Source organism: Eptatretus burgeri, chromosome 1 (genome assembly GCF_056783735.1).
Source record: "Eptatretus burgeri isolate ZD-2024b chromosome 1, Ebu_testis_v1, whole genome shotgun sequence".
In the NCBI taxonomy this organism is placed as follows: domain Eukaryota; kingdom Metazoa; phylum Chordata; class Myxini; order Myxiniformes; family Myxinidae; genus Eptatretus; species Eptatretus burgeri.
In genome coordinates this window covers 93,172,356-93,180,192 of record NC_140961.1, presented here as the reverse complement: position 1 = coordinate 93,180,192, position 7,837 = coordinate 93,172,356, and the positions used below count along the sequence as shown (strand labels likewise).

Genomic DNA, 7,837 nt, shown 5'->3' with positions numbered 1-7,837 from the left:
AAGCTCACAGTGTCCTTCCTTAATTTACATTGAGATATCTCCTACACATCCACGGAGCAAGCAACTCGATACAATCCTATATTTCTCGTGAAATTCCTTAATCTACCCCCACAACCGTAATGCAGCCTCCCTCCCCAGAACAGTAGCTCCTGCAAGGTTCAATGCAGGCATTACCATTCTGTCCTTACCACTTCCAGACTCACTCCTAATTCGCCTATGAAATAAATTGGGAGGGATGTGGGACGCGAGCTGTTGCTGACTTACCTATTCTCCTTAACATTCACCACCACTTAAACACAACTCAAATATTTGCAAAACTCTTGATTCCTAACTCCTGGGGTAGGTGGAAAATGTTAAGGCCCGGTCACACCTTGACGTTTTAGCCAACGTATGCCGATTTTTGAATTTTTTTTCTAAAACGCTGGCACACGTTGAATACGTTATGGGTAAGTTTTGATAACATTGAGAGCACGCTGGCATACGTCAGTAGGGTAAGAATACTGATTCTGGCTCACTTTTCCCCATGTAAATGAATGGGGGATTTTCAGCGATTTATATTTTTTTTCCCTAAAAATAAATCCCCTTTTTATCCCAAGGTATATTTATTTGTCTCCCCTTTTAACTTGGAGGTTGAACCTCATTGAATTGAACACCTGGGGGTTGAACAGCTCACTCATTGAACCTATAAAGATTTGTTCATTCTCAAATTCCTTCAATAGTTTAATTTTCTTTGCACAATAATCCCCATCTAAAATATTGACAAACAAAACATTTGAATCTTTATATTTTTTAAGATACCCCATTTGTGCCATTACGAAATGATAAACTTCTCTTAATGCTCTTGTTTGACCACCTCCTGAGCCACAGGTTATTTTTTGTTAAGCCCCGCCCACTTTTCTTTAAGCCCCGCCCACTTTTGTTAAGCCCCGCCCACTTTCCACAAGGTATTCAATAAGCCCCGCCCACTTTTCTTTAAGCCCCGCCCACTTTTGCTAAGCCCCGCCCACTTTTGCTAAGCTCCGCCCACTTTTCATAAGGTATTTTTTCTAAGCCACGCCCACTTTTCCTAAGCTCCGCCCACTTTTGCTAAGCTCCGCCCACTTTTCATAAGGTCTTTTTTCTAAGCCACGCCCACTTTTCCTAAGCTCCGCCTACTTTTGCTAAGCCCCGCCCACTCTTACATCATTTCCAGTTCATCTCTGACTCACAAAGAAATCACTAGAAAATTACAGGATGTTATGGTTTTGAAAAATTTCCCAATGAAGGCTTGCCTAGGCTTGCCCAGGGAATTTCCAAAGGAAACCACACCCACCAGTCTTTCTCTATAAAAGCTTCAAACCCAGGCTCCATTTTAAACATTTGTTCTTGCTGGCAATGGTGTTCTGTGTGCTTGTCTCAAACTCTCTGTCTTCTATGGAACTAAACCTTCAAGTTGATGAACTGGATTCAAACCTCTTATCTATTGAGGTAAGATTTTTTATTTTCCTATTTTCAAACTTTGATTGAAGCATACTCATTTAATAATTAAATAACTTAATTAATACATTATTATTTTCTCTCACAGGAAATTGTATCTGAAAATACTGCTTTTGCTACAACTTGGGGGAAATTGTTGGCTTGGTTGAAGACCTTGAGTGGGATGACTTTGGTGTTCCTTGGAACTCTCTGTCTTCTATGGAACTAAACCTTCAAGTTGATGAACTGGATTCAAACCTCTTATCTATTGAGGTAAGATTTTTTATTTTCCTATTTTCAAACTTTGATTGAAGCATACTCATTTAATAATTAAATAACTTAATTAATACATTATTATTTTCTCTCACAGGAAATTGTGTCTGAAATACGAAATGAAAATACTGCTTTTGCTACAACTTGGGGCGAAATTGTTGGCTTGGTTGAAGACCTTATGAGCGACCAAGACCCACAGAACGAGTTCGTCCTTGATGACCCAACCAAAGAGTTATACCTTGGAGACCAGCAAAATCCTGAAAAAGAGTTTTACAGCAATAGTACTCATTGTGAGTTATCAAGACAATACCCACTGAACAAGTTATACCTTGATGAGCCAGAATACAAGTTTTACCTTGGAGACTCACAAATTTTGAAAAAATCAGTAAATGAGTTCTGCCTTGATGGTTTAAATAACTACCTTGGAGACTCAGGAAAAGGGTTCTGCCAAGATGGTTCTAAATATGGGGCCTACCTTGGAGACTCACAAATTTTGAAAAAATCAGTAAATGAGTTCTGCCTTGATGGTTTAAATAACTACCTTGGAGACTCAGGAAAAGGGTTCTGCCAAGATGGTTCTAAATATGGGGCCTACCTTGGAGACTCACAAATTTTGAAAAAATCAGTAAATGAGTTCTGCCTTGATGGTTTAAATAACTACCTTGGAGACTCAGGAAAAGGGTTCTGCCAAGATGGTTCTAAATATGGGGCCTACCTTGGAGACTCACAAATTTTGAAAAAATCAGTAAATGAGTTCTGCCTTGATGGTTTAAATAACTACCTTGGAGACTCAGGAAAAGGGTTCTGCCAAGATGGTTCTAAATATGGGGCCTACCTTGGAGACTCACAAATTTTGAAAAAATCAGTAAATGAGTTATCCTTAAGAGACTTTGTAAGTTGGTTTTACTTTGAATACTTGAAATGTGGGTTCTGGATTGATAACTCACAATGTGATACATATCTTGGAAACTCAACGGGAATGTGGTTATACCTTGAAGACTTGGAAAGTTGGGTTTATGTTGGACACTTGAAACTTTTTTGGGGGCTTTTATTTATTTATTTATTTATTTATTATTATTATTATTTTATTTATTTATATTTTGGAGACTTTTGGAGTTGCTATCACTCTTTGGGATCTAAACCTATCGATGTAGTTCTTTGTCGGATGGTGCTTGATGGGAGCAAGATCAAGAAAGTTCTGGGAAGAAAGTGCAGGCTTACTCCCTCTTTCTACGTCATCAAACCTGAAAGCCTTAAAAGACAGAATTGGAAGAAGAGAAAAAAAACAAAAAATATACATTGTTCGTTCTGGGAAGAAAGTGCAGGCTTACTCCCTCTTTCTACGTCATCAAACCTGAAAGCCTTAAAAGACAGAATTGGAAGAAGAGAAAAAAAAAAAAAAATATACATTGTTCGTTCTGGGAAGAAAGTGCAGGCTTACTCCCTCTTTCTACGTCATCAAACCTGAAAGCCTTAAAAGACAGAATTGGAAGAAGAAAAAAAAAAAAACGTAAAAATATATATATATAGGTGGAAATCTCATTTTGAAAAAGACATTGTGTTGGGCGAGGATTGAGTTGGGGTTGAGATTTTGAATGTGAGGGTTGGGGTTGAGATTTTGAATGTGAGGGTTGGGACACACACACATACACATCAACAAACAAAAGTTAAGCCTTGACTATTCAGTTGAGGATTCTGTGTTTGGGGTTCACAGATCTAAGAACGTCCCCCTTGACACACATTATATACTGTTATACACCTCGGACTTGGCCCTCGAGTGTCCACAACGGTGTATAGTAGGAGGGAGTGAAGCGCCAACCTATTGCTCCCATTGCACACACACACAAACAAAAGTTAAGCCTTGACTATTCAGTTGAGGATTCTGTGTTTGGGGTTCACAGATCTAAGAACGTCCCCCTTGACACACATTATATACTGTTATACACCTCGGACTTGGCCCTCGAGTGTCCACAAAGGTGTATTATCTGCTTAGTTTTGTCTTTTGTAATTCCTGTGAATAAAATGAACCTAAAATCTCTTCCCCTTCCAAATCATATATTTTATAAGTCCAAGGAACTGTATCTATTACATCAACAATTTTAAAAAGTTCTTTCGTCCATCGTTCAGTAAAACCCTTTTCAAAATGAGATTTCCACCTATATATTCTTACGATATCACCAACTTTGAACTTAGGTTTTCTGACATTAATCTCTTTTTCATATTTTAATTTTGTAAATGTTTCTGATGGCTTCATATTCGTTGACGTGTGAATCGTGTCATTATACTTATCCACAATATCCTGAATAAAAGATAACCATTGTTGTGAACCGAGTTGTGTGAATTTTTTATATAGTCTCTCTTTTAAGGTACGATTAAAACGTTCAACAACAACTGCCTTCCCTTCATTAAAGGTACTTTAATGTATAATGTATAATACATTACTGTATAATGTAATACTGTTATTTTTTAAAAAATTCATAAATGTCTTGTTATAAAACTCTCTACCCTCATCAGTCCACAATTTCTTAGGTTTTCTCTTACTTTTATTAAATATCTGTTGAAAAGCTAACACAAGAGTATTACCTGTTTTGTTTTTTAAAGGGACAACCCACGCATATCTACTCCTCAAATCAATAACGGTTAAAGCATACTTGTACCCCTTATCATTATTGAGTTCAATCAAATCAGCAGACCAGATATAATCAACTTCCTTGGAATAAACTTTCCTTCTCTGAAACTTTGTGAATATTGGTTTATGTAATTCATCAGCTAATTGCTCTTCAGTCTTAATGGCATCATTAGAGCCTATAAGTTTTTGAATTTCCAAGTCCAAGTTTCAATTTAGCACTAATCATCTTCTTCACGATGAACCTATCAACTTTTTCTCTCAAGGTTGGATTTTGTATCAGAGACAAATTATATAACATTTCTCTATCGGCTTCATGCTTTTCTTCCAACGTTGTGGTATTCCCATAATCAATATCGTGTCTCATGCACACTTCATCAACTCTATTGATTGGTTTACTCCAGGATTTAGGATTGTCTGCCTCATCTAATCTTTTATCCAAGTTTGTGCCTGGACCACAGAAAGAATACCCTGGAAGATGTAATTCCCCTGGTATTCCAGTAGTTGTAAATTTACTTCCTGATAAAAACTTTTGTATATCTCCTCCGAGTTTGTGTTTGGAGATAAATTGATTTTTTTTTGAACCACACACCGAACATATACCTTTTTGTATAACCCTGTTATTTTTACTTTTAATATATGAAATATTTTTAGTATTAGTTTTCTTTTTACATTTGAGACAATAACTCATTTATTTATGAGAAAAATTTCTGCAGAGTGCAAAAACCTTTTTAGTTTCCAACATGCACATTTGAATCTTAATTTTTAAAACATAAAGAATCCTTAGAAATGCCTTCACTCTCTCCTCCATTTATTTAAGAAAAAACTTGAATTAAAATACATGTCTTCTCGATGTCGATAGTCTTGTCGAAAGTATTGCAAATAGACTTTTTAATTCTTTGTATTCCTCCCTGGTGAGATAAGTTAATTTCTTTAATACCTCTATTCTTTTTGAATCTCACTGGTTTCCATATTTTGATATTTATTCATTCTCTCTCTTTCCTCCCTCTCTCTCTTCTCTCTTTCCTCCTTCTCTCTCTCCTCCTCCTCCTTTTCCTCCTCTTCCCTCTCTTCTTCAACTCCTTCCTCATCCCTTACTATACTTGAATCGTTTACACCCCATAGAATATTATACATATATTCATCAGGATTTCTTGTTATTCCTGTATCCAAAATAATTTTTTACAACAGGATACCAATAAAATTTCTTTTGAATTTCTAAAAGAGCCTTACCTTTTCTTAACCTTATAATTTTTTCATTATTTAACATTCTAATTAAATCTAAAGTTGTTGGTTTATCAACATCAGCATAATGCCAATCTTTTATTGAAAATACCTCATTCTTATGTTGTAGAACATATTTATTAAAATACCGAATACCCTTTTCTTGAAGGTATGCTTGAACACAGAAATGATAATTTTCTTGAAGCCTTCTTGCTGTCATTTATGTATTAGAAATATATGTTAGAATAATATTATGGCACGAAACACCTCCCCATCTTCCCATAGTTAAATCATTTTGTATTTCCTTACTTATTATATATAATCCTGTTTTTTCTGTTTTCATGAGATAAACAAGGGCAAAACCATTATTATATTTACCCTTATTAAATTCTTTTATTTGTTGTTTACTAATCGTGGCTCCACAAAACTCATTCTCGATACCAAGTGGATAATATTCTTCCTTACGAGACTGATTTAATTGTTCCAGGTCTTCGAGGTTAATTTTAAATGACCAATTATACCCTAAATCATTCATATCATACCCCCATTGTTCTATTCTCATACAAACGATACGCCCTTCTTTATAAAAATTTATTTTAATTCGAACTGTGAATTCTGTATGACCTGGAGATAATATCAACACTTCTGTATCTTTAGAATACACAGCCGTTTTATTTAAGTATATATATTGTGATAAATCGCTTAATCTCACCAAGTCATTCGCGTCAGTCGGGCTTGGATAATTTTTTAATTTATAAGCATTTTTCATGTTAATATTTTTGTTTATATTATATTTATATCGTTCAGCCTGTGCCTTTGTATAATAATTTGATAAATCAATATCCAGTTCTTGAGATACACCAAAGATAGAACCATCTTTACCAACATAAGTCATTTATATTAGATTAAAAATAATATCATAAAATTTTTTATTTTTGTTGAGTTGAAATAACACATATAGACATAATTGACCACAACACTTGGAATTTAATTCTTGGACTTGAAATGTTTGATAAACACCATTCTGTAAGAATTTTATGACTTCAACAGGTGGTGGAAGACCAAAACTATCAAAATAATATTTGTCTTGACTATTAAAAATACAAACCCAATGAGAACCGTTCCCATCATTATCTTCTAAGTTCATAATAATATTCTTTGTATGTTTCGACACATTTGTTAATTCATCTCTCATACAAATAACCACATTATGAATTTTTAATTTCTTACAATATTTGGCAAGTTGTAAATTTGATGTTGTATTCTTTCCAAATTCTTTCAACCACTCATCAATGCTCATTTATTTATTAGAAAGATATAATCCATTACCTCTTTTCGTTAATTTTACACCTGCTTGTGCTATAGAAGAAAGCATATCTCCAACTAACAATCTCGCTTTATCAGGCAGACCTTCAAGTTTTTCAGCAAAATCTACAATTACACCACTTCCACTAATTTGTTTCTCCAACTCTTTGTTATGTCTTTCCAATTCTTTTTGAGCCTGGAGTTGAGCCTTCCTTTCGTTGGCAGTTTTGACCGCTGTTGAAATACCACCCGTCAATGCTCCAACCGCACTTAAACCAGCAAATAAAGGAATTAGAAATGGGAGAAATCCTCCACTCGTCTCTCTTATTGAATATTTTTTAACATTGGTTTTGTCATTTTAATTTTAAGTGAGCCAGTGTCATTCAAGATTTTAACCTGTTCTCTTGTGAGCAAAACATCAATTCTTACTGCTCCTTTTCTCTGAATTGTATTAACGTTAATCGTACAAGGCTTTTGATTTTGAACACAAGATGATAGTTTATGAAGATTGATTTGATTAACATATACCCCAGTTGGTACTTTGCCACTCATTTATTTAACAAAAAAATTATGTGAGACTAATCATCACACCATTATCTGTATTAATCTGCAATTCTGTTTCTTCCAAAAGCAAACAATATGTATCAACTTCTTCACTCTCTCCTCTTTCAATGTATAGGGAAGTATCCACTCGATTAGACTTTATAGTTTCTTTTTGAGCGCTCAGGTCAAACGTATAGATTGTATACAAACTTTTAAATGCTGTCATATCCAAAATAGGTTCTTTATTTCCATTACTTTCACACACCTTTTGGTAAGACTTGTATGCTTCAGCAAAATCATTTTTCCCAATTAATTTCCAATCTATCTCGTGGATAAAATGTTCCATCTAGAGAAACGCGAAGTTGTTTCACCTTAGCATTATCACTCAATGCATTATTCTTATCAGTCGCA

General features: G+C 34.7%; 1 long non-coding RNA gene across 1 annotated transcript; it reads left to right on the top strand.

The window, feature by feature from the left end:
- The first annotated feature begins 504 nt into the window (after window positions 1–504).
- On the top strand, window positions 505–3,280 carry LOC147034968 (uncharacterized). The gene is made up of 2 exons (XR_015060861.1): window positions 505–1,728; window positions 1,826–3,280. It is a non-coding gene; the product is annotated as an uncharacterized LOC147034968 (long non-coding RNA).
- The last annotated feature ends 4,557 nt before the right edge of the window (window positions 3,281–7,837 follow it).